General features: G+C 39.1%; 1 protein-coding gene across 9 annotated transcripts in view; it reads left to right on the top strand.

The window, feature by feature from the left end:
• Window positions 1-1107: 1107 nt before the first annotated feature.
• Window positions 1108-8065, top strand: part of mef2aa (myocyte enhancer factor 2aa) — a 64084-nt gene continuing 57126 nt past the window's right edge. For 7 of the 9 annotated variants that reach the window (XM_028584213.1, XM_028584209.1, XM_028584207.1 and 4 more), the window contains exon 1: window positions 1108-1371. The gene's annotated coding sequence lies outside the window, so the exon portion shown is untranslated. Of the gene's footprint in view, window positions 1372-5824; window positions 5976-8065 lie in introns of those variants that run through there. The other 2 variants (XM_028584208.1, XM_028584206.1) reach the window with 2 other exon arrangements.

Raw genomic sequence — 8065 nt, 5'->3', positions numbered from 1 at the left:
TTAGATCTTGATCTTGATTATCTAACACATCGCTGCCTCAGATAACAACTCTGTTGGAAGAGTTTTGTGCCATCAATATGCTCATAATCACTGTGGATGGACAGTTTTAACACCTTGAAACCATCAATTAAATCATTCAACACATTTTTAAGTACATCTGTTTTTTTTACTTTTCTACTTTCAACTTAATTTACTGTAACAACTACTTGCAGATGTGTTTAATAAACCCAACTAGTTACGTAAGGAACTCTCACTGCAGAGTATGTAATGGGTAACTTTATATTTCAGAGTCGTTATCTCAGAAGTCACTGAAACCGCAGTATGGCATTTGTTGGCAGTGTTTGTCCCATGACTGTAGTGTGCAGTGAGTGGAGGACCAGGGATTGCTTAGGGGTGTTGAGGGCTTTTCAGAAAAGCTGTTTTAATGAGCTTTAGATAATGAAATGTTATTTCAGAGCTTGGTGGTCAGATTGCTGTCTCAGAAAATTGGGTGACTCAGTGATCTGTTTGTGCTTTTCTCATTTACAAAATAAACATCTATTTCTTTCCTCGCTATCGTATTGTAGATCAAACTTGACTTATATAGCCTAATAAAGCTCGCTGCATGAGACGCGTGTTTTAGTCCCTTTTTTAATTGGAGAGAAAGAGTGTCTGGGTCTATTTGTGGTCTGGTGCAATGTTGGAAATGCCAGCTGTCGCGCATCAGAGCCCTGCTGGAACAAACCACTATTTGGCATGTATCTGCAATTTGTTGAAAACCATCACATACTATGTCACAAAAAGGCAAATTACCTCACATGGACATTTGGTAAATAAAGTTTATAAAACATGTTGTACTATGAAGACTTATTTTACCTTAAACCAAGAAGCATCACACATACACTATTAGCATTTTCTCTTTAAGACTGTTCACTATGTTGTAGAAAATTACATTTTTACATAGCTCCCAGCCTTCTGTGGGAGATAGGAAAAATCTTTAACACCTTCTAGAGTTAGGACTGACAGCTGTGGCTGGTCCAGAGAGCCCAGAGCCCTGTCACATAACGCATGCCTGACATGTCTATGTCTATCTGGGGTTCTACCTTTCAAACCACTTCCCCCCTTGCTCTCTGTCGGCAGAAAGACCAAGGGACAAGAGGAGGAACAGCGTGTGAAGACGGGCCTCTTAGGGCTCTGAGGGAAGCATCCAAAGCCAGCTGGTCTGGCTTTGAGGTAAATCAATGGGCAGAGTGAAACAAAGGCAGCAGAAAGAAGAGGAAGTGTTGTAGACAGAAAGAAAGGAAGAGATAAAGAAAGCCAAACCTTGTAGGGGGGGAGTGGAGCTTGGAACAGCAGGTTCTGTGAAGGTGTTTGTGCAACAACGACAAACAGGTGAGACACAGGTGTCAGGACAGGTCTTGACTCCTTGCACATGATGTGATGCCAATTAACACTAATGTAATTTCAAGATTGATTAGTTTGGTTTTTTTACTGAATCTATTACAAGATTGTATCTTTTGTGTGATTATGTGGATTTGAGAAATGATCTTTTACCGCGTATACTGTAGCATCATGTTGAGGTGAAACTTAATGAGCTGATGTAAATCACTACCTCAGTGTTGTTTGTATTTTTGTTAGCATCACTGTTCTTTGTTGCTGGCATCACTTTGGTAAGATGGGTGGGGAGTGTGTTGACACAAAAGTGCTGCTAAAGGAGATGCTGAGAGCAATTTGGAGCCACACTGTTGTCAGTTGGCATCAGCCTGAACTCACTAAACCACTGCACAGCAGAAACTTCACTGATTGAAAACACTCCAAGAAAACAGCTGGGGACGGCTTCTCTAATTCTTTTTTTGTTGTGACTATGGTTACTCACATGCAGAGGAAAGAGCAGAATAATATGTGAGATGATAAAAACTGCAGTCAGTTGTTTTTGTTACAAATAATCGTCACGCTGTACCACTTTTAAATAATAAAATATTGCTAATAGGCTTTCGATTTTGTAACAAATACTTTAAGACGCTAACTAATTTACAAATGTTGCTTAATTATTAGAATACTACACTCACATGATGTTGCAGCAGTATTAATGATGGCATATGTCTTGATTTGTAGATAACAAGAAAAGCTGAATGTGTCTGAATTTTAAAAAGCCAATTCTATCCAAGTATCCCACAGAGATACTTTTTGGACATTTATATGATGCTTGTGCAGGGACATTAGTTTTCAGAGCTGGGGTCCGGTACCAACAGTTCTCTAGGTTGATACATTTTACAAAATCAGTATTTTTTTGTGGTAGTTCATTTAGTACCATGTGAACACTTTTGGGTGCCACTGAATGCAATTTGAGCCACCCACATAACAGAGGAAATGAATTTGTCATAATTGTATCACATTGTAATTACCATATGGATTACAGATATGATTAAAAATGTGCCTCCATATTCTTAATGGAAACTTGCTAAAACTCTCCTTTGTTACTGTTAAATACACCGTACATTGGAAAAACATAGGGCAACAAGTATAATTCAAAAGTTACCCAATAAACAAATAAAAAGTTGTGCAGTGCCCTACAATGTAGCTGCAATCTTATTGCACAATATAAAGGACTGGTGTGGGTGTGAGAAGCACAAGAGAGTACTACAAATCAAGCATCACTGTGGTCACCATAAGAACAATAGCAGTTCCCTTCTGGTTTGTATTTAATCTACACGTTTTTTCTTTCACTTTGAATGGGCATGCATGTGTGATGGCCACATTCATTTACATGTAATGTGCAGGTATCCTCAACTGGCAGAGATTATAATGGACAAAGTGACTCTTATATCGCTACTGGCTTGGCAGGTGTTTTTTTTTTTGCTTTTGGAGCCTGATTTTGCACAGTAAAGCAAAAGTGGACCAAGGCTTGAGCAAACTGCAGGAAGAGTCGGCCCACATCGCCTCATGTGGCCATAAAGCATGCCCTCTTTTAGCCTGAACATACACATACACATACACATAGCCAAGAGCCAAGAGCAGGATCATGCAGTCTAAAAATGAAATAAAGTTCAAGCAATCAATTTTTAAACTAGAGTTTGTTGTAAAATTACACACACACACACACACACACACACACATATATATATATATATATATATATATATATATATATATATATATATATATATATATAGGTGTGGTTAGTAATGCAGGAACTGTGTTGAATGGGCATTAAAAGCCATTTAGGACAGTTGTGACTCCTTGGCTTTGAGCTCCGAGGAAACAGGAGAGATGAGGAAGACTAGACATGGCCTTTTCCTTTGGGACTGGGACTAACTGGTGAAAAAGGTAGCACAATACACTAGGGACCCAGCTATACTAGACTAATACAAATGAGCTACATACAGCAGTAGCCATGCTTTGTGAAAACCCCTCCCCTTCATTAGTGAGCATGCAGTGTAATAAAACAGGATGCCATTAGAGGAGGATGCCAAAATAATCAGGCAGTTTTACTATGTAGCTACGGCAATGGTGCCATCAAATCACTGATTACATTTGCAGAGACACCAGATTGATTTGACTGCTATTTCTAAAACATAGAAAAAGAGATGCAAGTATATTTATACTTACTCTTTGTAGTTTAGTCCTGTGACCTAAAGGATGAAGCAGTCATTCAAAAGCAATATGACATGCTTTTACCACGAGATTAGGAGCAGCCTAATGTGTGAAGCTTTTTTGCAATTTATAGGATTTAATTCCTCTGAGTGCATGTGATATCAGGTAAACTTGGTTTGCAAGCTGTTGTGGAAGCAGAGGATCCAGATAATTTACTTATAGTTCCCATGGCATGAAAATTTCACTTTATGAGGTTTTTTAACATTAATATGTGTTCCCCCAGCCTGCCTATGGTCCCCCAGTGGCTAGAAATGGTGATAGGTGTAAATCGACCTGCCCTGTCTTTGAGAAAATGAAAGCTCAGATGGGCCAATCTGGAATATTGCTCCTTATGAGGTCATAAGGAGCAAGGTTACCTCCCCTTTCTCTGCTTTGCCCGCCCAGAGAATTTGGCCCACCCATGAGAGAGAGACATCATGGCTTTCAAACGAGCAAAGTGGCAGTTGGTCAAGGCCACACCCCCATCCTCCACCTTGCCCTCCCCCTCTCCTCCTCAATAGCTACAGACACAGAAATGGCACACACTAAGGGAAGCTCATTGTGGGACTGGCTATAGTGGCTGTAATTCTGCACCAAGGCTGAATTTCAGGAAAGAGACTTCAGATACAGTATTAGGGGACCACTAAGGTCTATATAAAAGAGACTTCAGATACAGTATTAGGGGACCACTAAGGTCTATATAAAAGAGACTCCAGATACAGTATTAGGGGACCACTAAGGTCTATATATAAGCATCCAAAGAGCACCATGTCATGGGACCTTTAAGTAAAGGTAGAAATATCCCAATGTGAAGATACTTCACTATGAGTAAAGGTCCTGCTTTTTGAATTTTACTTGAGAAAACATAAGAATTATCTGTAAAATGTACTTAAACGTTTTTTTTAAGTACTGATTATGGAAGCAAAATTACCCCTTTTTATGTGTTATATTATTAGATTATTTTTACTGGTACAATAGTAGATTTGTAATAAATCAACGGAATCTAAAATAAATATTCTATAATAAGTACACATCTTATTCTAAGATTTTATAAACAATACATAAATAAATACAATTTTAATCTGCAGTAACTGCATTAGAAATAAGTACAATATTTCCCGATACAATGTAGTGGAGTAGAAATATAAAGTAGCAGAAAATGAAGTAAAACTATGTAGGCATAGTTTAGTGAATGTACCTTGTTACTTCCAAACACTGCATTCAAGCCCTATATGTGAAACAGGTAGCACTATCAACTTGACATAGATTTAAACTGCAAAATGTCTTTATAAAATGTGCCGATGTGCATGTTGTTACTCTATCTAAACCAGGCCACACGTTCGTCCCATTCTTAATAAATACATGATTGAAACAGTAGGTCATAATTGTGCTTAATTTCTATCGCACCTGCTTCCAAACGCCAGTAGTAACAGCCCAGTTGGCCGAGAGTGGGCCAGGCAGGCACCACACCTCTTCTGAGCCTGCACGTACACGTGACATGTTCACATGCAAGTCCACCAGGTCCCGCCTTCCTCTTCTAATTGGCTGCTCAACAGACGCTGCATATTCTCATTGACTGTGGAAAGTGCCCTTTAAACCAAATTCCATTGCTGTTGTCTTAGAAATATGACGTCAAATGTATCTAATGTGATGAGGCCGAGCCAAGTAATATGGGAAAGTAGTTGTCCAAAAGTAGTTAGTCTTGAAGAAAACCGATTGTAGCATACTTCAGTAATTGATTCAGATAGTTGTTCTTTTGTTTTTGTTAGTTCTTTTTTCTTGTTAGTTCGGCCAACGCTTTCACAAGTTCATTCTGTTTTAAATGCTGTAACATTCTAAGGGCTATTTGAAACAAAGTTGTTTTTAATTTAATACGAGTGAAAACAGCAATATAGCCTACATTAACAACCGATGTATATATAACAGTAATAATCAGTAAACTATAATGGCACAATACATTCAGATTAACTTTCACTGTATTTGCGTTTTTCAGTTTACGAAGTAAACAGGGAGTTTCCTACTACTTTTCTAATGTTTTGACGGCGGTGTGTGTGTGTGTGTGTGTGTGTGTGTGTGTGTGTGTGTGTGTGTGTGTGTGTGTGTGAGTGAGAGAGAGAGAGAGAGAGAGAGAGAGAGAGAGAGAGAGAGAGAGAGAGAGAGAGAGAGGAGGGAGGGAGGGAGGGAGGCAGTTTGTCAGATAAGGGGAGGAGTCTCTCGCTGACAAGAGGGACACTGGCTTTTTCTGAGTTTGTCAGCTCCCCCTAAAATAGCAGTCAGCGTGTATATGTGAACTGAAATAACGTTTATCCACTGGAGCCACCGATATAGAGTGTCTATACACGGCGACTGACTTGGGAGTAAAGGTGAGTAACGGAAATAGAAACAATGTTGCGAAGTGTGGCAGCGGTACTGTAGCTACAGTGAGTGAGAGTAGAAAAGCGCAAGAGGGAGACGTAGAGAGGATTTGGGAGACGGAGACATTTACTGTACATCTGTCTGTCTATTTATCCGTCTTCTCTGGGGTTCGCGCAGAATTAGAGATGTAAAAGCTGTGTCGTGTCATAAAACATCAGTCATGTTGAATTATCAGTTAGGGTTTTAATACCGTAAAAAAACAACAACAACAACCAAGTGTGTGTTTAAAGGGTGCAGTCAGACGCGCGCGCGCTGTTGATATCAGTGAATTGCGAGAAACTTTTACTGGATTCATCGTCAACAGTAATACGCCGGTTTATGTCGATCCTTCAAGATGGTCCATATGTGAATAATGAGTCTCAAAACTGCCTCACAGTTAATCCTGGGATCAAATGAGTGAAAGGTCAAACTGTACTTTGTAAAACAGGCGCGATGCTCTTGCATCGTTTGGGCAAAATAGTCATGTGTATATAATAACACAGTTGAGCCATCACCACAACTGCAGGCTACCGTTCACACAGGGAATAACCCGGTGATAGAAGTTTAGGTCTGATATGAAGTTTACGGCAAATTGTATGTTTGCACATTATCACAAATTCTAGAAAAACAAGTAAACCCTTGCCACCTACTTTAACTTTAAATACAGTAAATTAGGTTTTAATATATTTAGTTTTAGTGTTTGCATTTTGGCGCTAAAGCTTGCCAGTTTTGATAAGTGCTGTCAGTGGTAGCCTACTAAAATCTAGATGGTGCTGGTGCACGGTGACTTTACACTTGCTTATTTCCAGTGTTGTCTGTATATCTGCAACACTCAATTCAACAAGAAGAGACGAGTTGCATGACATCATGCATTTTTATTATTTAATGTGACAGGATATGGGACGTTGCGTAGCACATTTCGGAGAAGCCGTATGGGCAGTTTGGTAACAGAGTTTGTGAGAGAGGATCTTTGCCGTCTGTTGGTTCTTTGAATCTGTAGGACTCTTGTGACCTTAACCCCTCGCCAGAGTGGGCAACGGCCAACAGTAAGCTGACCTTCTCAAATGTTTTCAAGCGTATGCCTTCACCATGCAAGTCTCATTAATATTGTACCAGAAAGAGTAGATTTTATTTAATTGTAGCAGAAAATACAACTAGCTTAACCACAATTTGTGCTCTATTCACTTCTCTTTTTACAAGTTAATATTAGTATCAATCTAGAAATGTTTGGTTGTCCGACATGTTGCAACTTGTAAAGTGTGTCTTGTGTTATTGCATAGATAAAAGCCAGCATATTTTGTAGAGAGGCAAATTCAAATTGTGTATCAGCATCCATAGAAGCTGTGTATTCAGTGTACTGCATATATTTAAAAAAAGTTTTACCCAAGTAGTTGTAAATTGTTTTGTACATTTTACTACTTAATGTATATCCCTCAGTTTCCAGGGTGAACCAATGACACATTTTATTGTTAAAGTAATTCTTCAGGGACATGAGTTGTTGCAGCAGTATTAAAGCATACTTGTATTTTTCACTGTCCATTTAATGTTATCGCTGTTCTGACGACATGTAGGCCTACATTACCAAACCAGCTGGTTGTCAGTGATTTCTAAAGCAAAGCAGTAAAGCACCCTTCAATCTGCAGTCATTAGCTTCTGTGCTGCCCCGGGCCTCGCCAATAATGGGCCTTGTTGCTCATGATCCACATCACGTGAGCTCTTATGTCTAATGTGTGGATGAAGGATTCTTTCAACGCTGCTGAAATGAATATCATTTTAACAATTTATGTGGTGTGTTAGTCAAAGGAATGAATATGATGTCTGTGAAGGCACAGATAGAGCCATCACAAATGTCTCTCTCATGCATGTGGTGAACTGTTGCTCTCACCTCAGAGACCCCAAATGTTCTTCTTTTGCCATTACGCAAACACGTACAGAGAGGTTTGATAATATGTCTATTAGATTCCACCCTGTATCATTTAATCAACGATATGGTGATAAAGTAAATAGATGGATGATTTTCTATGATGACTACCACTGTTTATTAAATGTTTTAGCCTTG

Source organism: Perca flavescens, chromosome 8 (assembly GCF_004354835.1).
Source record: "Perca flavescens isolate YP-PL-M2 chromosome 8, PFLA_1.0, whole genome shotgun sequence".
Taxonomy (NCBI): domain Eukaryota; kingdom Metazoa; phylum Chordata; class Actinopteri; order Perciformes; family Percidae; genus Perca; species Perca flavescens.
The sequence above is the reverse complement of the archived record's forward strand: the minus strand, read 5'-3'. Positions and strand labels throughout refer to the sequence as shown.